Source organism: Eublepharis macularius, chromosome 16 (genome assembly GCF_028583425.1).
Source record: "Eublepharis macularius isolate TG4126 chromosome 16, MPM_Emac_v1.0, whole genome shotgun sequence".
NCBI classification, from domain to species: Eukaryota; Metazoa; Chordata; class Lepidosauria; order Squamata; family Eublepharidae; genus Eublepharis; species Eublepharis macularius.
The window spans coordinates 45,960,087-45,981,544 of record NC_072805.1 but is presented as its reverse complement, the minus strand read 5'-3'; the positions used below and the strand labels follow the sequence as shown (position 1 = coordinate 45,981,544).

Genomic DNA, 21,458 nt, shown 5'->3' with positions numbered 1-21,458 from the left:
CGCTTGAATCCAGCTGGGTGACCTTGGGGCAGTCACAGCTCTCTCAGAGCTCTCTCAGCCCCACCCTCCTCACAGGGTGACTGTTTGGGAGATAATAGTAACACAGTTTGTAAACCACTCTGAGTGTGGCAGTAAGTTGTCCTGAAGGGTGGTATATGAATCGAATGTTATTATTGGTTTTTAGGAAACAGACCCTGCTCCTTTGGGCCTACGGATGAATTCAGACATGAGATACAAGGCTTACTGCAGTTCAGGAGATGCACCCCCTGTTTCTAATCAACGTCTGGGTCTCCTTCTGTGGTCCTCCCCCATCCTTGAATCTTGAGGCCACCTGTGAAGAAAGCAGATCTTCACATCCCTCAAGGAGAATCCGTGCCTCTCCTGGGTGCTTTTGGCGCTGACGTCATACAAGACGCTGGGTTTTGCAGCCAGTTGCTACGGAGAGTATCAGGCTGTCAGCAGGATGGATGATGACATTTCTCCCCTGTGCAAAAGAAAATGCAGCTGTTGAGAAAAGCATCAGACAGGCCAGGCAGCTACACCCGGACAGCCAACGGTTGTGCGAGAGAGCTGTCAATCGCTTGATCAGCTTCCTTGAGCAGAGGGCAGACAGCGGATCTCCCTGGCCCGGTTCTGGTTCTTCTGCTGGTCCTCTGTCTTGTATTGCCTGCCCAGCATCTTTTCCATGAGATGTCTTGTGAGAATCAACGGGTGCTGTTGATCAACGGGTGCAGGGGAGAATTTTCCAATCTTCCCAACCCCCTGCTGTTCTTATTTATTTTATTGGATTTCTATTCTGCCCTCCCTGCAAGTGGGCTCAGGGCGGATCACATCATTCAAAACACAATAATTACACGATTATCCATAAAAATTCAATTAAAACAGTATAAAAATTCTTCAGGTCATTAGCAGATGTATCAAACCTGGAGCTCTCTGAGATCAAGGCGAGTCTCCCTTTTCTGCACTTGCTAGGGGAAGCAAGTGCTTGTCTAGTGGCTGATGACGTAGTGGTTAAGAGCAGCAGGACTCTAATCTGGAGAACCAGGTTTGATTCCTCACTCTTCTGCTTGAAGCCAGCTGGGTGTCCTTGGGTCTCAGCTTCTAGGAGCTCTCTCAGCCTCACCCACCTCACAGGGCGATTGTTGTGAGGATAATAATAGCATACTTTGTAAACCACTCTAAGTGGGCATTAAGTTGTCCTGAAGGGCGGTATGTAAATCGAATATTATTATTGTCTAATCTCCCTTTATTTTGCTTAAGTCTTGATTTGGGCAGTAGATGCAGCCTTATTTGCCATGTATTCCACTCTCAATTCATATCCCCCTTCCTATTTTATACCTGTTTTTATACAACTTAACCTATTCTTGCCAAATAGGTTAAGTTGGCCCATCACCCAAAGTGCTTCATGCCTTTTTTAAAAAAAAAACTTTTAATTTTTATTGTGAGAAAGTTAAAAAATAGAGCAAAAGGTAGAAAGTAAAACATAACAAAACACAACTAGAGAGAGCCAACAGCAGTCTGCATCAATCTACAAAGTAAAAAAAAACAGTAAAAAGCATAATAATAATAATAATAATAATAATAATAATAATAATTGATTTATATACTGCCCTTCAGGGCAACTTAACGTCCACTCAGAGTGGATCCACTCATAAGCAGATTGTTAATCCGTTACAGTTTTTTGCCTATAACACTTCCTTCTTTAATATCAATCAGCTCGTGGTCTAATTAATCTCTTTTTTCTGCATCTCATCTTCTTGATACCCCAAATCCTTATTCTAAAAAGTCAAAACCACGATCATTAATTCGTTTTTCTCCGTCTCTCACAGATAGTCCATAAAGGGTTTCCAATTTGCCATGAATAAAGAGGGCTTCATGGCTGAACGAGGATTTGCGTATGGGCTTCCTTGTTCGAAATCCAAAATTCTACTCCAGGGATCTCAAACATATGGGCCATTTCCACACACGTTGAATAATGCACTTTCAATGCACTTTAGCAATCCTTTGTAAGTGGATTTTTTGTTCCACACATGGAAAAGCTGTTCCAAATGTTCACTAAAGAGTATTGAAAGTGGATTATCCGATGTGTGCGGAAGCAGCCTCAGTCTGTGGGCTGCATCCGACTCTCCAGGGGCACTCACATGGCCTGCAAGACAACTCTTTTAAGTAAATAGCATGCCTTCAAAGTAAATAGCATTGTCCTTCAAAAAACCCAGTGGTGGAAATATAACATGTAGCTTAACAGCGCCCATGAAGCCCCAGTGCCCCCGCCCCTGGCTCTTTCAGGAGAGGAAAACTACTGTGGGCGGGGCGTCTAAGCCCCCGTTCTCTGTATGTTATGATCCCAACCTGAATGAGGCCTGGGTACTCCCAAGAATGATGGAACTTCAGAACACACCTCTTTACCTGCTGTGGGGACATCCATGGGAAAAACCCAAACGTGAGTGGGGGATTTAAATGTCTGTTCCAAATTCACGCTCTAGCTTCTCTCCCTGCATCCTGTTGCTTCTCTTCATTCCAAGCACAGCAATGCGTGTAAGTACAAGAAAACCACCTGTACAAGAAATATATATTCCGATGAGGCACTCTCGTTCAAATGACAAAGGCGGGAAATTCAAACTTATCTGTGCTTTTTGCAAAAAACCGGAGCACAGAAAAAAAAACTAGCAACTGCCTTGCTGGATCAAGACACGGTCCATTTAATTCAGTATTCTGTTTCTTACAGCAGTCATCCCTTGAAGCGTACCAGAAGAGGTCGGCCATCCCTAGGGGCTTGTCCTCTGTATTCAGAAATCCAAACTGGGGTTTGGGGAGGGTGAAAGAGTTTGGAAAGTCCAGGCCTGTAATCTGCAGCTATGGGATTCTCTGACTTTTTCCTCCCCTGCTCTCAACATTCCACTCCTTCTAGACTCTAGAACATGTTCAATCTTCATCAGACTGAATGTTGGAGCTTTTCTTCTGGCAAAGTAATTTTTCTACAGTGGCTGGGAACTCCCTTAACTAGGCTGAGATTGGAGCTTCTCTGGAGTTGGCTCTTTTGGACAACTTTTCATAGGGCTTGCCAAGAGAGCAACAGGCCCTCTGTGTATGTTTAGTACCTTAACCCAGAGACTGTAGACAGACCTCCTTGAATTTGTCTCATATTTTTAGAAGTACGAGGTATATAAAAATAAGGGCTTACTGTAAACTGCAAAATGCAAACACCATCTGAGAACATGAGAAAAATATGGGAACAAGCATGCAAATATAAACCACGTTCAATATACTGATAAACAAATGCATAAGAATAAAGTAGAAAACAATTGACAGGATACATGTATAAAGCATGAAAAAGTGTCTAAAAGGAATTTAAAACACATGACCAATAGGCGACTTGCCAGACAAACTCAAGTGAATTGTCATCAGACCGCTTCTGTATTGTCCTGTTTATTCAGATTTGTGGTTTTAAAGACAGCTGCCCATTCAAAACAAGGAGCCAAAAAAAAGGTCTCTCTCGCCTGTGCTATGTAAGATGCAAAATAATATCAGCTGTTATCTTTCCAAGAAGCGTCTTGGGGACACTGAATTATCTTGCTCTGGGATGATGGAGTCATTTCAAACTTTTTGACCTGCTGGACAGGGACAGTGCAGGTGGTTTTGGAGTTGAATAAATGCTCCCCTACCGAGCAGCAGAAAGACATAGGTATGTGTGAGATATTTATTAAGTTTTTATGCCACTTTTGTGCCCTAACAAGCCTAAAGGAATCTGAAAATATAAGGGCAGTCAACACCTTGGAGGAAAAAAAATCATATCTGAAACATCTCAGCTTACAAAGAATGGCCACAGCCAGCACTCATTCAAAGGCCGTCTGGAGCAAAAATGTTTTCAACTTCTGCCAGAAGGCCTGGCGAGATGGTGCCAGACGCCTCTCCTGTGGGAGGGAGTTCCACAGTCTGGTGGTGGCAGCTGACAAACGCCTTCCTCTGAATCCCTGCCAGTCACCTCTCAGATCAGGCATACAGCTTAAAAATTTGGGCAGGAAGAAATGGGAGTAGGTGGACCTTCTGCTACTTTGAACCCAAGCAACATAAGCCTTGTTCACGTGTTACAGTGAGTGTGTGTACATCCTACATGCACGTGTATACATCTGTTTGTAAGGAAAAGCCAACATGCGATCACTTTACAAATGAAACCAGGAACCCATTGCTGGATAAATGTGGGATTTAAATCACTCATTCAGCGGTACATGTGCTGAATGTAACGTTAGAATTACTCAACACATGTAAAAAGAAAAATTAAGCATACACTGTACACGGGACAATGTGTGTGCTCACTGTAACTTGTGAACACTGTGTTTTTTTGGGTTTCAAAGGTTGAAGCCAATGCCTTTGAAGTGAGTTCCGAGGCAAGCAGGTGCAGTTGGGACAGTACTGGTTTTACAGTTCATGGGCCCTCCTAACATAGTGGTTAAGTGGTTGGGCTGTGAGTCAACTCTCTGCTGGTTTGAATCCCACTACTGCCATGAGCTCAGCAGGAGGCCTTGAGTAAGCCCCTCTGTCCCAGCTGAGTTATGGGGACAACAGTTTCCAGTGGGTAGCTGTGCTGGCCTGTAGTAGAAAAGCAAGAACCAGATCCAGAAGCACCTTAAAGACCAACAAGATTTCCAGGGTATGAACTTTCGAGAGTCAAAGCTGATGAAGGGAGCTCTGACTCTGGAGAGCTCATTCCCTGAAAATCTAGTTGGTCTTTAAGGTGCTATGGGACCTGATTCTTGCTCTTCCACGGAGACAACAACATTGTCCTTGTTCACTGCAATGAGAGGGGCACTATGTCTAGAAAGGTGGTGTACAGATGCAGTTATTATTATTATTATTTCTGTGTTGCTGGCTGCTTCATTTGGCTCCAGCTGAAGTTTTGAAACCACTTCCAGGGGCAGCCCTAGCTCCAGCGCACTGCAGTAGCCCAAGCCCCTATTTCCCATACGGGAGTGCAAGGGCAGCCACCAGGCCTTCTCCGCAGAGGGAGCCTAACCAGCAGGAAGAGCAGGCAGGCTGGCCTGCCTCCTTCCTCCAGCTCATGGGGCGCTGGCAGGGCCTGTCCGGCAAGCCTGCTCCGCCCGTCACTCTCGCTGTCCCTGCAGCCTGGAACCGAGCCCAGCCGTTTCTGCGCTACTAGACTTTTGGCTGAGCTTGAGCCCGGCTGCCCGTGGCCCTCCGGGCAGCGGTCCAAGGGGAACGTTCCCAGCTGTTAAAGGGCCAGCCGGCCCTTCCGCTGGTTTTCCAGAGGGCACAGAAAAGGCTGAAGCGGGTTTGCTTTTCCAAGCCACCCAACGGATGGGGGGCAAATCTGAACTTTTGCGGGTCCAAGCAGTAAAAAAAGTCTCTCCCCCCTCCCCCCCCCCTTTGAATGCAAGAAGCCCCCCTGGGCAAGCTGCTAAAGGGCCTTGTCCGCCCTGCCTCTCTCCTCTTCCAGAGGGCACGAAAAGGGCTGGAGCCGGGTTTCTTCGCGCTCCACGCCCCCGGCGATGGGTGCAAGTCTGCCCTTCCGCACGCCCAAGCAATAAGCGCCTTCTCCCTCGGTAGCGCCCCCCCCCCAGCCAGCCGGCAGGGCCGCCGCGGGCTCAGCGCCCCCCCGCTCCGCAGAGTCGGCCCGGGGCGGGCGGGGGCCGGAGGAGCCGGGCTCCGGCAGGCGCCGCTGGTGGCGCGGAGCAGACCCACCTCCGGGGAGGGGAGATGGCGCGGCCGAGTTCGCAGCCAAAGTTTGCACGAGCGCCGCTCGCACACGGCCGAAGTTAGCCGGCGAGCGGGACCGGCTCCAGCCTCGGCGGCTCGCCCCAGCCCGGGCAGCGATGAGCGGCCGGGCGCGGGGATGAGCGGGCGGCCGGAGCAGGAGGCGCCGCTCTCGCGCAAGCGGCGGCTGATGGCCGCGCTGGCGGCCGGCGAAGAGGGCTCGGCCGGGGCCGGGCGCGGGCCGCCCTCGCCGCCCGCCTCCCCGGGCGCGGCGCTGTGCTGCTTCGTGTGCGGCGGCGGCATCGGCCGGGGCCGGGCGCTGCCGCTGCACGTGAGGGCGCCGGCCGAGCGGCTGCCCTTCTTCCCCTTCCTGCAGCACCAGGAGCCGGCGCCGGGCGCGCGGGGGCTCACGGCCGAGGGCTGCGCGCTGGTGTGCGCCGTGTGCCGCTGCTTCCTGGCCGAGCAGTGGGACGCCTTCGAGCGGGCGCGCACGCCGCTCGACAAGCGCATGTACTGGCTCAAGCGGCCCTACCAGTGCGACGCGCCGCCCGGAGGGCCCCGCCGGCCGCCCCAGGAGTGGAACCTCGCCTACGCCCTGCCCGACCCGGACCCCGACCCGGACCCGGACCCGCAGCGCCGCGACGAGGAGGACGACGCCTCCGAGCTCTCCTCGCTCTCCGACGCCGACAGCCCCGGCTTGTGGCGCGCCGCCGAGCGCCGCGGGCCGAGCGCGCCCATGGAGAGCCCCCGGGGGGCCCCGGCGCCCGGCGACGGCCAGACCCGCGGCAGGCGGCGGCGGCGGCGGGGGCAGCAGCCGCGCGGGGCCGACGGGGCGGGCGGGCGGCGGGCGGCGGCGGCGGGCTCGGGCGGCGGCTCGTCGGAGGAGAGCGAGCTCAACCTCACCAGCGACGAGGAGCCGCGCGCGGCGCGCGGCGGGGGCCCCGAGGCGGCCTGCTACGTGTGCGGCTCGCCCCTGGCGCCGGCCGCCCAGCACCGCGTCCACGTGCAGAAGCAGGAGCGGGCCTCGCAGGCGCCCTTCTTCCCCTTCCTGTGGCTCCACAGCCCGCCCCCGGGGGCGCTGCCCATCAGCCCGGCCGGCAGCACCCTGGTCTGCCCCTGCTGCTTCGCCTCCCTCATGCAGCAGTGGCACAGCTTCGAGGGGGCCCGCGTGCCCGTCCTGCAGCGGCTCTACGTGGTGCCCCTCAACGCCCCGGGCCCCCAGGCGCCCCGCAGGGAGAGCCCGCCGAGGGCCGCCCCCGAAGCCTGCTACCTGTGCGGCGAGGACTGCGCCAAGGATGGCAAGCCCGTGGCCGCCAAGATCACCAACGGCAACGCCAAGAGCACCATGCACTTCCCCTTCCTCAGCCTGCTGCCCTGCCCCCCCCACGCCAAGGGCCTCAACAAACACTGGGAGGTGCGCAGCTGCCGCAAGTGCTACGGGGTGCTGCAGGACCTGTGGGCCATGTACCGAGCTTGCCAGAACGAGGAGTTCATCACTTCGGTGCAGAGCTTCCTGGGCCGCTATCACCAGGTCTTTTCGGCGGGAGAGGTGCCCGGCACGAGCAGGCACCCCTTGGCCAAAGCGGGCCCGACTTGTGTCTGCTACATCTGCGGGGCGGAATTGGGGGCTGGCAAGGAGTTCCAGCTCAGCGTCAACCCGCCAGGCCGTTTTGGCGAGAAGGAGCCCTTCTTCCCCTTCCTCACGGTTTATCCGCCGGCTCCCCGGGCCAGGCCTGCTGATTCCACTGGGATCGTGTCCACTTGCGTGTTGTGCTACCATGACCTCCAGGGGCAGTGGCTGCAGCACGAGGGCACAAACTCCCCCCATCCTAGCAGCGCCTGGTCAAGGCAGTACAAAGTGGAGACCTTTGTCTGCTTCTTCTGTCGGCAAGAGAAGAAACGACGCCAGGGATTAAAAGCCGTGCGCGTGGCCAGGCTGCCCGTCTTCCTGTACTCTTTGCGAGTGCCGAACAGCTTGCTGGTGGATGACGGCAAGCGGCTCACCATTGGGGCGTGTGCTGAATGTGCTGTCCTGGTGCTTTCTGGCAAAACGGCGGCCCCCAGGGAGCTCTTTGCTGCCCCTACCACAGCACCTCTCCCAAAGGTAAGGCTCTCGGTTGACCTTTCTGTGTGTTCAGCTGGCAGTGGAATCGCCTCCTGTTGTCTTTTAGTTGGAGGCTGATCCCAAACTGGGCACTTTCTAGCAAACCAGCCACCCCAGAGTCATTGACTTTGCGGCTGCACAGAAAAATGGACCGGTGTCAAGGTGCATGGGAGAGCTGAGAGCCTTTGGAAAGCAAGCATGGAGGCTTCCTTCTGGGAGGCAGTCTTACTGGCCACTTACACAAGAGCAGAAACTCACAAGAATCCTAACACTGGTTTTCTTCCACTAAATTCTGGAAGGAGCTGCTTGCTTCTCCAGCTCTTAACTCATGCTGCTTTCTCCCTGTGGTGTTTTGTGTAGCGAGCATACCAGCTTTGGCACATCCTTACCAAATAGCTGAGAAACTCCGTTATAACTGCTGGGAAAATCCCAGAGGTAGAGCTGCATTGGTCTATTGCAGCATGACGCAGAATTCCGTGTCACCATTAATTAGTTGCTCCCTATGTTGGTGGTGTGCAGAACTCTCTGTTTTTGAATAGCTGGGGGCCGGGAGCGCTTCCGTGCAGTTTTGTGGTTTGCATTCTTAACATCGAAGCCATTGCAAGAAAGTTTGCCAAAGTTGTGAGCCCACCAAAAGTTTTGTTCTCCTGCCTTTCCAAACTGCTGTCTGTGGTAGTAGCATGTGCCTGAAAAAGAACCTTTTGCAAAGCCTTTCTGCCTTGAAGCAAGGCTTACATGCCAAAAATGGCTCTGGCAAGCCCGCCTTAGTGCTGCGAGGGCAGCATTATTGTTATATCTAGCAGAAATTCACGCTTGTCTGGTTTCTTGGCAGTGCAGCCCCTGTGTGTGCTGATGGACTAGCACTGGCCCTGCAGCAGCTTTCTCAACTTTCTGAGTCCAGCCAACTCCTGCCGAGGAGCTTGAGGGGGGCCTCTCAAACAGGCCGAAGAGCAGATTTAAACTGGGTTTGCGGGCCCTGCTAGCCAACCTTGCCCCCCATTGCCAGGAAAAGCTTCACTGAAATTTCTAAAGAATCCAGTAGTACCTTTAAGACTAACCAACTTTATTGTCGCATAAGCTTTCGAGAAACACAGCTCTCTTCGTCAGATGCATCTGACGAAGAGAGCTGTGTTTCTCGAAAGCTTATGCGACAATAAAGTTAAAGTTGCATCTGACAAAGAGAGCCGTGGTTCTCGAAAGCTTATGCTGCAATAAAGTTGGTTAGTCTTAAAGGTGCTACTGGACTCTTACTATTTTGCAACTACAGACTTAACATGGCTAACTCCTCTGGATCTGTGACTGAAATTTCTGTGTTTGATTCTGCAAACTTGGCAGTTGAGAGGGTAGAGCTGTGAGTCGGGAGAGCTCTTTAAAACTGATGTGGACTTTTTATGGATAGGCTTGTGTTGTGTAAATAAAGCAGAAGAAGGAGGCCTTCCCCTTTGTCTCTTGGGATGTAACAACTCAGTGCATCTTGGAGGGCAGAGGGCTTCCTTTCCCACAGAGGACAGGCCGTCCCATCCTTGTTGGCCCCTGTCTTCCTTAGATGGATGGGATGTGGTATCTCCCGGTCATCTTCATCACACAGGGAGACCTGTACTTCTGGCCATTACTTCCTCAAAAACAGCTGCAGAGGCGGCTGAAAAACATGAGGAAGGGAGCTTTGACTCTTGAAAGCTTGTACCCTGGAAATCTAGTTGGTGCTTACTAGAGCCAGACCAACGCAGCTACCCACCTGAAACTATGCATGATTCATGTTTCCTATTTCTGTACTCCCAGGCTGATGTGTGCAGGAGGGAACTTGGGTACCTCTTGCTGGGTGAGGCACATGAGAGTGGGTTGTGCAGCTTATGGTGCCATCCGTGCATGGTTACTCTGTGAAATCAGTGAGCTTCTCGCTCTGCATAAGAGGACACGGTTAGACTCTCATATCTGCTTGTTAACTGGAAGCACAAGCAAGGGAGAACTCAAGGGACTGGAGGCAACTTGTTAACACGAGTGTTTCTGCTGCCGGATTTGCAGGAACGACGATATCAGTGGCGTTTGGATCAGTGAAACTTAAACTGCTTTTTAAACTCTTGATTTTCAAGTCATTTTGTTTTGGGGGGTCGGTAAGGAAGCCATGAAGGGAGCTGGCTGTTATGTCACCGGCATGTGGAACTATAAAGAGAGAGGACCTCCCACGGGAACTTTCTCCAGCCAAGGGTGACTTATTTCTCAGTCTCAGGAGAAAAACTTTTCAAGATATTTGTGCTTTTGAATCAGCCCAAACAAGCACATTGCTCTATGGTAGGAACTCCAGTCCTGCCAGCAAATGGAAAAAGGAAGTCCAGGTTCATTTGGGGAGGCAGTTTCCAACCGGATTGGCTTCTGTCATTCCCTTTGGGAATGCCTCTTTGTAATTTGCCAGTCAGCTGTGTAAAGAGGAGGGGAAAGTGCCTGGGAATTTCATGCTCCCGTGAATTGGGAAGCCTTATCCAGGCTGTTTGCTTTTCATCAGAGCTTCCATTCCCTTTGCAGCTGCTGTTAATAAGCCTACATTGGGCCTGATGGGATGACATTGCTAGACTGGAATAGAATGCGATCTAATCATTGAGCTAGATCATCCGGGTGCAATAACACCTTAAAGACTAACTAATTTCCAAGGTAGGAGCATTTGAGAGCCATCTGGATCTTTCTTTGCAACTGCAGACCAACACGGCTACCCACCTGCAACAATCTTTGAGCTGGCTTTATAAGCTGAGGCTTGCTGTGTGAATCACTCCCACTGAACGATGGGGGTTGTGGTATTTTCAGCATAGAGGTAGGTCGCTTTTGGGAACTTATCTCCATGTTGCATTGCCGCTTGAATTAGCTTGGAAATACGTATGCCGTGAGCACAGCTAAATACCCCTTTTGAGCCTGTTCCTCTTATAGCATATAGGAAACATATTCTTAACAGTGTTTAATGTTACAGTTTCATAAAGCTCTAGAGAGTTTGGCGGCATCAGACTTGGAACAAGATGCCTGCGGCTCTTGAGTTCAAATCCGTGTTCAGTGCTCTGTCCTGCTTCTCTGCCCACACTGCCTCCTTGAGGACAAAGCATGCATGCCCCCCATATGGACTTTCATCACATGTTCTGGGAGATTCCTGCTAGGAGCTTAATTCCTTGATGCCAATTTGTTGCAAGACCATGGTGTGTGAGGAGAAGGGACTGAAGACCCGCCCCCTCCTCTGCCTTTTTCTTGACCTGAAATAGAGAGTCCCAATTGACAGTTACAGCTGCTGTCCTGGAACCTCTTGGGGCGGGGAAATAAACTCCACGACACTGATTTTTTCTCATTCTTGCCTTTGATATACTATATCTGCAGGAAATATGGTCCCATTTGTCCAAGCCCCCTGCTCTTCAGGGTTACTGTGCCTTTGCAGTATGGTGGATTGTGCCCTCAAGTCGTAGCTGACTTATGGCAACTTGTGTCAAGGGGCAAGGGAGTGGGGGCCTGGTAGGGTTTGGATCTGTTGCGCTTAATGTTGATGTGCAGACCTTGGAAGGTAGGACTGTATTCAGGTTCTTCTGATCCAAGGCCAACATATTGGCTTTCTCCTTTGTGTTAATGTCTCCATTCCACCTAAACTTAAACCACATAGCATGGAAACCTTTGGAGATCTTCTGTCCATTACTCTTGACTAGAGATGGGCACAAACCAGAAAAAAACGAACTCTGTGGTTCATGGTTCATCATGTTTCATGAACCACGAACTTTCACGCACAAATCGGTTCATTTTGTGAAAATGTCACTTCCAGGCCAGCAAATAACCACTTCCAGGTCAGCAGAAGGTCTTCAGGAAGTCCATCCCCTGTTGCCTAGGAAACTGATTGATTAGCACCAGGCTGTCTGCAGTGATGAACTAAAAAACGAACCAAGCGAACCAGCCTAAATTTCGTGGCAGTTCGTTAGAAATGGGATGTGATGAACCGCTGATTCACAAACCACGAACCGGCCTGGTTCGTCACGAATTTTGGTTTGTATTTCGGTTCCTGCCCATCTCTACTCTTGGCACTCTAGTTCTGCAGTTTCTCAACTTTCACCTCATGCTATGCAGAGATTTCGATGCCGGAATAGGACCTGACTTTTCTGATTTCTCGGCCCACATTAATAACCAGGCTGCTGAACAAGCCTGTTTTGTGGGCCGGTCATCACAAGACGTATTTATAAACTAACCAGAACTGCAGTCACTCCATCAGTTGTATATTCTCCCGGCTCAAGGTTTGATGTATCTGAAACTACTGCAGGGAATCCCTTTTGGGCCTTTGTGAAATGTTACCTGTACTGATGGCTGCATGCAAATTTCCCAAACAGGACAAATTGCAGCTTTCCAGGACAGCACATGGAAGCCCTTTCTGCTTGTACACGGCAGTCCTGATTCGTATTGGGCCTGCACACACCTGGGAATTGAGTTCCCAATGGAGAACTCCTGGTATACATCTGATGGAAAGCCCTTGTGGTGGACAAGAAGACTTTGTAATGTGTGAATTGGCCCTGTAAACTTGATAGCTGTCAACAACTGAATGATGGTAGAAACCACAATCAGTAGAAGTCTTATTCTTAAAGGTGCTACTGGACTCTTTACTGTTTTGCAACTACAGACTAACACGGCTAACTCTTCTGGATCTATGACCAGTAGTAACTCAGCACCAAACTTGCCACAAGCACCCCAGAAATAGATGTCTGCTCGCCTGTAAGGGCTATTGTGAATAGCAGTGTTTCTCTCTTCCCCTGATTTTTTCCAACATTTCTGCTCCCAGAGGTCTAGCTTGCCGGTGACTGAGTGGTACAGCCGGTTGCTCTGCAGCTCCTATATAGTTGACACACTACCGACATAGTTTTCTTTTTTCTTCTTCTTCTTGGATTTGCTGGGCAGGGGCCGAAGGAGTCACCGAACGGGCACGCAGCCTGCCTGCCTTGTGGGTACCAGGACAAATGTGATGATGGGCAGAAAGGAGAGTGAGCCTCTGGAAGCCGTTCCTTTTCGCTACATCTGCAAAATGCTTAGAGGGTCTGGGACCAATAAGGAGAAGCCGAAGATGAGATTGCAGAATTACAGGGGCTTGGCGAAGCTATGGCTCTAAACTGGTTTAGCAGCCCGGAAAAGTGCATTTCTGCAAGGTTCTCTAATGGGGAATTTCAGCCCCCTCACCAAACCACAGTGTCAGGGTTCTTTGAGGGGAGCCATGACAGTTGCAGTGACACAAAACAGAGAGAAGTTTGCAGCACAGCTGTGCTTGGTGTGTGTTCCCGTTCAGTGCTTTACAGGCATTATGGCCCATATGCATGACTGAGGCCTGCAGGCCACGTCCCAGGCATGGTTAAAAAGGAAAGAAAAGAGGGGCCCAGGCTTTGAAGAGCCAGTGTGGTCTAGTGGAACTTGCTTCCGGGAGACCTCTGTTCCAGTTTCCGTAGGCTTACTTTGTGGCTTTGCAGTCGCAGTTTCCCGGCTGTAAAATGAATTCCTCCCGGTATGAGAAATGCTGAGTTATATAATACTGGCATTCCAGTAGCCGCTTCTCTGCTTAACTTCTGGTATGTAAGGACTGTATTCTTCCTCAAAGTGTCCAAGCGGGAAAGTGTAGTAAATGGGAAGATGAAAATGAAATCCTGCCTTCCAGTCATAGCTGGCTCATGGCGAGCCCTGGTGGGTTTTTTTGTGGCAAGAGACTTAACAGAAGTGGTTCCCCGTTGCCTGCCTTTGCAACCCTGGTCTTGGTTGCTGGTCTCCCATCCAATTACTAACCTGCTTAGCTTCTGAGATCTGTCAATGTCAGGCTCTCTTGGGCTATCCAGGTCACGGGAGATAATAGCTTCTTTATTTCCCCTCCTGTCTTGTGGCTATCTATGTGGGGAGGGCAGCCAGTGTGGCATAAGGGTTTGAGTGTCATACTGGGAATTGAGAGACCTGAGTTCAAATCTTCACTTGGCACTGGAGCTTGCTGGTGACCTTGGGCCAGTTTCTCTCTGCTGATCTGACCTCACAGGGTTGTTGTGGAGGCAAAATAGAGGAGAAGAGAACCATATGAGCCACCCATAGCTCCTTGGAAGAAGGGTGGAATGAAAAATATGATAAGAGTGTTGGGCTAAGGCCCAGGACATCTGGGTGCAAACGTCCACACAGTCCTGGAAGCTTGCTAGGTGAACATGGGCCAGTTATTCCCTCTCGATATAGCCTACCACATAGGGGGATTGTGAGGATAAAAAAAGTAGAATTGTGTCTGTTGCTTTGAGGTCAGTTGAGGAAGCAGGGGAGAAGACTGTGCTAGGCTGATAATGGGGTGGCTGAGCGACTCCTTTGCATGCAGAAGGGTTGGGTCCCCGACATCTTCATGTCAAAGAACAGCAGGTGCCAGGAGAGATTAAAGACCCTGGAGAATGGCTGATATTTCAGAGTAGACCATTCTGGGGCCCTTACGCTCACCAGTGGTTAGTAGCAGGCTGGCTAGAAGCAAAAAAATAAATAAATTGCTAGCTAGCAACAAAATTACTAGGCTGTTGTGGTATAGAAGTAGTTGCTTTTGTATTTTTTCTCGTAGCAGTGAAAACTACTTCTAACTTCTCTTTAGGGAATCCTGCTGGCACGAATGCAGCTGAGAAGTTTGGGCTCACTTGAAAAAAAGAAACAGCCCCTGTTGGTTGCTGCATTTTAACTTGTTGCTTTTACTTAAACTGGCCTTTTCCTGTCTCTCCCTGTCCAGTGTCATGAGTGCATGGAGGGCTTTAGGTCTGTCCCCCCCTCCCCGCCTTTTCCCAGCTAGGACAGAGAACAGGTGCTCCTGGAGTGTTTTACCCCCATATGAAGTATTGCAGAGCTTGTCTGTCATCGCTTGGATGTCAGCGGGAGACGCTCACATCTGTTTCCCTGTAGCATTTTTTATCACGAAAGGAAGGAGAGGGGGAAGAAGAGTCCCCCGCCGTACTCGAGCTGCTTCGTGGCCTCTTGCCCATCCGACTGCTTGTTCAGGAATTCAGGAATTTAAGAGCAACAGCAGAGTGTCTTGGCCCTCAAAGGGAAGAAGAGCTTGGTGCTGCTGCTAGAAGAACGGGTTGCCCAGTTGTAGGGTGGTGATTTCCACACCCTCTCCTCTGGTGTGCTGTTGTGCCGCCGAACAGCAGTTCCTGCTTGTCTTGGCAATGGAGAGAGCAGCTGTGTCGAGAAAGGCACATGGAAAAACTTCCACTTTGGCTCCCGTCTGACTCAGAGTACTGAACTTGGAGCTTTCCAAGTCTTTTTCACACAGGGAAGTGAGAGCAAGGTGAAGGGGCCGCTGGGAATGGTGGGAAGTAGACTAGCAATGCCAAGCTTGGGAGGAGAGCTGATGCCAGCGCATTTGGTACACGCTGTTCGTAAAACTCCTAGATGCAGATCGGTTACTCCTTAGCAGTTTCTAACTCCCTCTTTGCCTTCTCTTTGCATAGTTTAGATGGTTCCTAGGAGCAGTGCGTCCTGCATTTCTGAATGGTGTGGGATACAGTGATACAGTGGTTATAATGTTCAGGTGATTGGTTATCTTGGACATCGCAGAGTCCTGTCTTGCAGGATAAAATAAAGGAGCTGCCGTGAGGATAGGATAAAAAATCAGTAGACAGAGACGGGTAGTTTGTTAATGCTGGAAGATGCTTTACTTCAGGGGCCTCTGCTAGAGCTCTGGCTGTGGGAGGATTTGCCTTCTAAGGGTGTGCACCATATTAAAAAAAAATCTGGGAAATTCAGATACAGATTTCAGGGATCACAAAAAAATGTGGGATTCCTGAAATCCGGTAAAGAGTCTCTGATCTGTTTAAGACAGATCAGCAAATCCCAGATTTATTTGGCCATTATTCCCTATGAGAAAAACTACCTTGGGGTGTGTGTGTGTGCGCGGGGGTTATTTTTCAAATGAACACCAAATTTCAGGGAACTACTCCTGACTGTTACCTAAAGACCCCCCAAGTTTCAGGAAGATTGAACCCCTGGGTCCAATTCTGTGGGATCCCGGTGCCCCCAGCCACCTTCCATTGTTTCCTATGGGGGAAACAAGTCCAAGCAGGCTCTCAGGCAGAAATGCACAGGGGCAAGACTGCCAGTGGCCAAAGGCACACTCCCAAACACAAAAGGAAGCCCAGCAGAACCAGACGGAAGCAAGGGAATGGATGGAATCTCCCCGGAAACGAAGTGAAGCAAGGGGACCAACGTCAAGCCGGAGAATCATGCCAAACAGAGAATTCCACCCAAACGAAACTGACACAAGGGACAGTGTTGCAACTTAACTCAACTGAACCAGTGTCACTCACAGAAGTCAGGCGGACACGGAGAGCCCCTGCACAGATTGGCCGCTCACTCCCCCCTCCGTGCCTCCCTTCCCCTCCCTTCTCGGGAAAAAAATGGGGAAAGCCCAAGAAGGAGCCAGCCAGAGGCTGAAACCATGTTTGCCAGATTTTCCTGGATTTATTCGGATTTATCCGGTGAGTTCCCGGATTGGATCCTAGATTCTCTGATTTGATTTGGGGAAAGTAGATTTAGCTGGACTGGCAAAAATCTGGTTTTTCTTCCAAATCCTGGACCCAGATTGCATGCCCCTAGTGCCTTCCTCCAAGGCTGCAGCCAAGAGGGGAAAAGTAGCTTTATGTCTTCTAAGATTTCAGTAGCCACCACCCATCGTAACGTTAGTCTGTGCTTTCAGTTCTAAGGGACAAAACATTGCTTAAACAAAGCAGCCAGGAAGCCATCGTTCCTTGACTTCTCGATTCAGCCTTGTCTACTTTTGCTGATTTATTGTGGAAGCGTGGGATATATGCATCCTCAAGAACATTCTGTGACGTGCGTGAGAAACAGTGTGGGGTAGTGGTGTTCTCCAGACCGGGGAGAATAGAGTCTCAAACCTCACATCCATGAAGCTCATAGGATAACCCTGGAACCCACCACTCCTTCTCAACCATGCCTACCTTGCAGTATTGTTGTGGGAGGTTATGTATAGGATAAGTGGCAAGATAAAAACAAGTGTAATAATGATAATAAGTATGAACAGGGAGATTTTTGTCTGAATGAGTGACTGTGAGACTTGTGCTGCAGTGGAATTGGTTGGTCTTGGAGGTGCTGCTGGACTCTTTTTGATTTTGCTACTACAGACTAACACGGCTAACTCCTCTGAACCTTTACAGAAGCAAACTGATCTCCATATCAGAAGGAGCTGTTTGCATCTACCCCGCCCTCCCCTCTCCTCCTCTATATCTGACCAGTTTCTTTTGGCCCTCCATGCATCTGACGAAGAGAACTGTGATTCTTGAAAGCTTATGCTACAATAAAATTGGTTAGTCTTAAAGGTGCTACTGGACTCTTTTTGATTCTGAGACTAGTGTACAGTTTTGAAATTATTTGAAAAAATTAAAAAGAAATAAAGCCCAAAGTATCGGCAACTCTTCTTAAAAAAAACCTCAGTTGCGGCAGTGGTGCTAAGTGGCTGGCCAGCGAGTCCTTTGTGATTTAAGAGAGAAGCTTTGCTATGCGGCTAGATCTGCATGTCTTTGCCGCGGGGGAAGCTGTCCTCTCTCCTGCCCTTGCCGGCCATTGACACCAGAATGAACTTGGAAAGGTGAGGGACATCCGTTGTCTTCCTGGGATCTTAGACAATAATTGACTGCTGTCAAATACTAGCTGGTCAGATGATGATATTTGACCGGTCAATTGAGTGGTGTGCGGCTGAACAAATATTTAAAATCCCTGCGCGCCAGCCGCAGTTTTTGAGATGCTTCATAGAACTGCCTGATCCGGCAGGCGCCTGTCATTTCCCAGCTTTGATTCTCATCTGAAATCCCGAGGCACAATTCCCGTTTTGAATTCATTCAGCTTTGTTCACTGGCTCAAGCACAGGAGCTGCCAGGGGTTTGTTGTTGCTGTTGTTGTTTGTTTAATGAACACAGCCCAGAACTTTTCGGTGATACCATTCACTTCTTCAGCTGATTTTTTTTGATGATGTTCCTCCCATAATCCTATAGAAAGTCCTTCAGATTTCACACACCTAGTCAGCAGAAAAAGAAACTGTCTCAGGGCCTCTTTATGTGCAAAGAAGGCAAAGGATGGGATACTATGGAATCAGTCAGTTGTTGACATCACAGCAAGTGGCCAATATAACCCGAGATGTTTTCAACTTCCATGCAACTTCTGCATCTTTTGGCAGTTTTGTTAATACTTAGGAATTCCAGGAATCCCGGGGGGGGGGGGCTTTCTTTCTTTTAAAACCACCTACTTCATTCTGAGTCATGGTAAAACTCATATACAATGCCTGATTTTTATAAAGATTCACCTGTGGGTCTGTTTTTAGCATGGGAGACCATTTTCCCAGCAATGAGGATCCTCTTCTTAGGCAGCTCAGACAAAGGGGGAGGTGGTGTGGAGGAGGGAATAGATCAGAGCTGAAAATGTTTTTCAGATTCTCATGTGCCAACATCACCTTTGCATGGTGCAAAATAAATATTGCTAGTTCCTAGAATTTGCCTTCAGGTTCTAGTCCGTGGAGGGCGGCCTGTGGGGACAGAGGTAAAAATTCATTACAGGAGCCAAGGAAAGAGAGGAGGCCAAGAAGACAAGTAGAGTGAGGCTTAAAATGGACAGGAAATGCAAAGTGCTAGGAACTGTATGAGCAACGTTTTTAGCATGGCCCTGTGTTCCTTGGAGGAAGGGTCGAGGTTGAGAGTACCCATAGCTGGCATGGCAACCCCTGGTGGGGTTTTCATGGCAAGAGACGAACAGAGGTGGTTTGCTGTTGCCTACCTCTGCAACCCTGGTTGTTGGGGGTCTCCCATCCAATTACTAACCAAGGCTGACCCTGCTTAGCTTCTGAGATCTGATGAGATCAGGCTCACCTGGGCTATCCAGGTCAGGGCACAATAAGTAAAATTCAAAGGCATAAATAACGAGCATGCTGTGAACTTTGGCTCTTTCAAGTGGCTGGAGACGACTGGGAGAAGGACAGACAACCAGCTGGAGTTGGTGAGACGCATGGAGGCGGAGCTGGGAGCAGAGGGCTGTCTCCTGGACTGTGTGAACAAACCTGAGTTTGGAGCAAAGTATAAATGGTGTTGTTAACTTCGGATCTGTGAAGTGTAAACAAGCAGGGCAGAACAGGAAAGCTCCAGCCATTAATGACGTTTGGATACAGAAATCTACAGTGCAGTTCTCAGCAGAATTGCACCCTGCTAAGCTCTTCAAGGTCAATGGGGCTTAGAAGGGTATGATCTCTTTGTACTCACTGCTCGAGATCACCATGTGTGCCTCAGAACGGACAAGCGAGGTGGTGTTAGATTTACACTAACATCAGCAAACAGAGTCTTGCTTGTAATAATAAACATCCACTGTCAAGACTAACAAGTTTTTAAAAATCTGAGCCTAAGTTTTGCACTCTAGGGATCGCTTCATTGGCTGTCTGAAGTGGATCCTTACCGCACGGACATATATAAAAAATAAGGTTATGAAGGATAACGAGCCATTAACAGCAAGGGCCACAAAATGCGAGAGGTGCATGGGGAGATGTAATTATGAGAAATTCAGATGCAATCAAGAAAAGTACGGAGAGACCAGTTACAATGGCAGTAATTGGTGACTACACAATTTCTCTAATTTTACTAAATTAGTTAACACCTGTAATGACTCAGAAATCCCAGACCCTTCTTAAGTCCTTGGGAGACGATGTTAACTAGTTTAGCAAAACTAAGGAGACGGGAGTCCGTACTTTTCTTGATTACATTTGAATTTTATATAATTATATCGCATTCTGTACCTCTTGCATTTTACGGCCCACTGACCCTGCCACTTGCCATTTTTTTTTCTTAATAACCTCATATATATGTTTACCTAGTGAGGGTCTACTACTTGGTGGGTGCGATTTCATACAACACTTCTTTTTTTTAATGTACACTTTGGGCAATGCAAATTGTAATGCCTGGTCCATGATAATTTATGCTAGAATAAAAACTGGTTAGAATTTAAAGTGGTACCAGATGTCTATTTCTTTTTGTTCCAAGATACTAACTTTGGTCTCCCTCTGAACGGTTATCTCTGAAAGTAGCTCAGCTCTGAGACCCGGGAAATAGTTTGTGCTGTCTGGAATTGCTCGAGTTGTGACTTTAGCAAGAACCACCCCAAACAGGTTGGATCAAAGGTCATATTTTACTATTACTCATAGTTTACACAGCAGATTACATCCAACCAACTTTTTCTGCCAGTGGAAATGGAAAGAGGTGTGGGTGGGTCCCTTTTGACCACCAAAAAAGGCTATGCTGCGGTTCGTGGCATCTGAGTGGATAAAAGCTGTATGAGATGAAGGACAGAAAGTGGGGGAGACAGAGAGTCTCTCTGCATAAGACGTCTTACACGAGTAGGATCAAGTGAAAGATTTTACGCTTGTTCTCCCATTGTGGATACACGTGCACTGTTAGGGAGACAGAGTACACTTGAGTGTAAGACCACACAGAAAGTAAGCCACTTCAGCACTGAAAAATCTGGGTGGACTGAGCCAAGCATGTTCAGTTTCCTATTATTAATACCACTTTTGTTTGTCTGAACTCTTCTTCCCACTTCACGGATGGGGAACTGAGGCTTAGAGTGAGCAGGTTGGCTAAAGGTGGCATGTTAAACCCTGGGCTGAGCTGAGCTGCAGCCTGATCTCAGATTTGTTGTGCTCCTCCGCTAGGTCAGAGCGTCTCTTAATGCACTCCTCTTTCAGCTAGAGCAGGGGTCCCTGACCATTTTGAGCCTGCAGGCACCTTTGGGATTCTGGCACAGGATGATGGCGCAACCACAACGTGGCTAGCACAGGAGGTGAAGACACACACCCAGAGGCAGCCCAAGTACAGGGGGGAGGTGGGGAAGAGGGATAATGTTTAAAAATACGCTAGGAAAGCGGAGTGAGAGAGAACAAAACCAACACTCTAGTGGCAGCTACTTCTGCAACAACATTATTTTAATCTGCACAGCTGATTGGATCTCCAGTGGCCAGAGGCACGCTTTCTAAAGCACTGAGTGGGTACCACAAAAAGGGTCTGGCACCGTGGTGCCCACAGGCTCAAAGTTGAGGACCCTTGCGCTAGAGAGTGTCCCATGATGGAAAAAGGGACTGACCCTTTCCAGACTTGGGAACAGCTTTAAACCTGTGCCTTTAACATGCATCCAGCTTCCTTGGGACTCTTATCTGGTATAGGAAATGTTTACATTTGCCTCCTCTTCCTCTCTCTCTCTCTTTGCCCTGCTTTCTCTTTCCTTCTCCTTCTCTCTCCAAATGATCCTCGAACCACAGCTAAGGTCGCCCCCCCCTCCCAGCTTTGGATCCTGGGCCATGTGGAGCTTCCTGTATTCACTGCAGCATCCTGGGAGGTGGGTGGTGGTGGGTGGTGGGCGGGCAGTGAGATGGAGCGATTGTGGTCTGTTCTGTTCTAAGCCTTGGGACTGGGTGAGCGACAATCCAAGTGAGCCTCCCTTGCAGGGACCCGGCGTGGCATTTAAAGGCTTCTCAGCTCTCTGATGTGATTGATGGGGGCTCGTAGGCTCCAGCCACTACAGGAGGAAGCACAGCCCTGCGGAACAGCTGGGAGAGGGCAGCCATGAAGGTCACAGAGAGCCTAGGAGGCCACTAAGGGGGAAA

General features: G+C 49.6%; 1 protein-coding gene across 1 annotated transcript in view; it reads left to right on the top strand.

Annotated features, from left to right (window-relative positions):
* Window positions 1-7,742: 7,742 nt before the first annotated feature.
* The window catches only part of GSE1 (Gse1 coiled-coil protein), a 350,542-nt gene continuing 336,826 nt past the window's right edge, over window positions 7,743-21,458 (top strand). The window contains exon 1 of the mRNA XM_055000396.1: window positions 7,743-7,813. The gene's annotated coding sequence lies outside the window, so the exon portion shown is untranslated. The remainder of the gene's footprint in view (window positions 7,814-21,458) is intronic.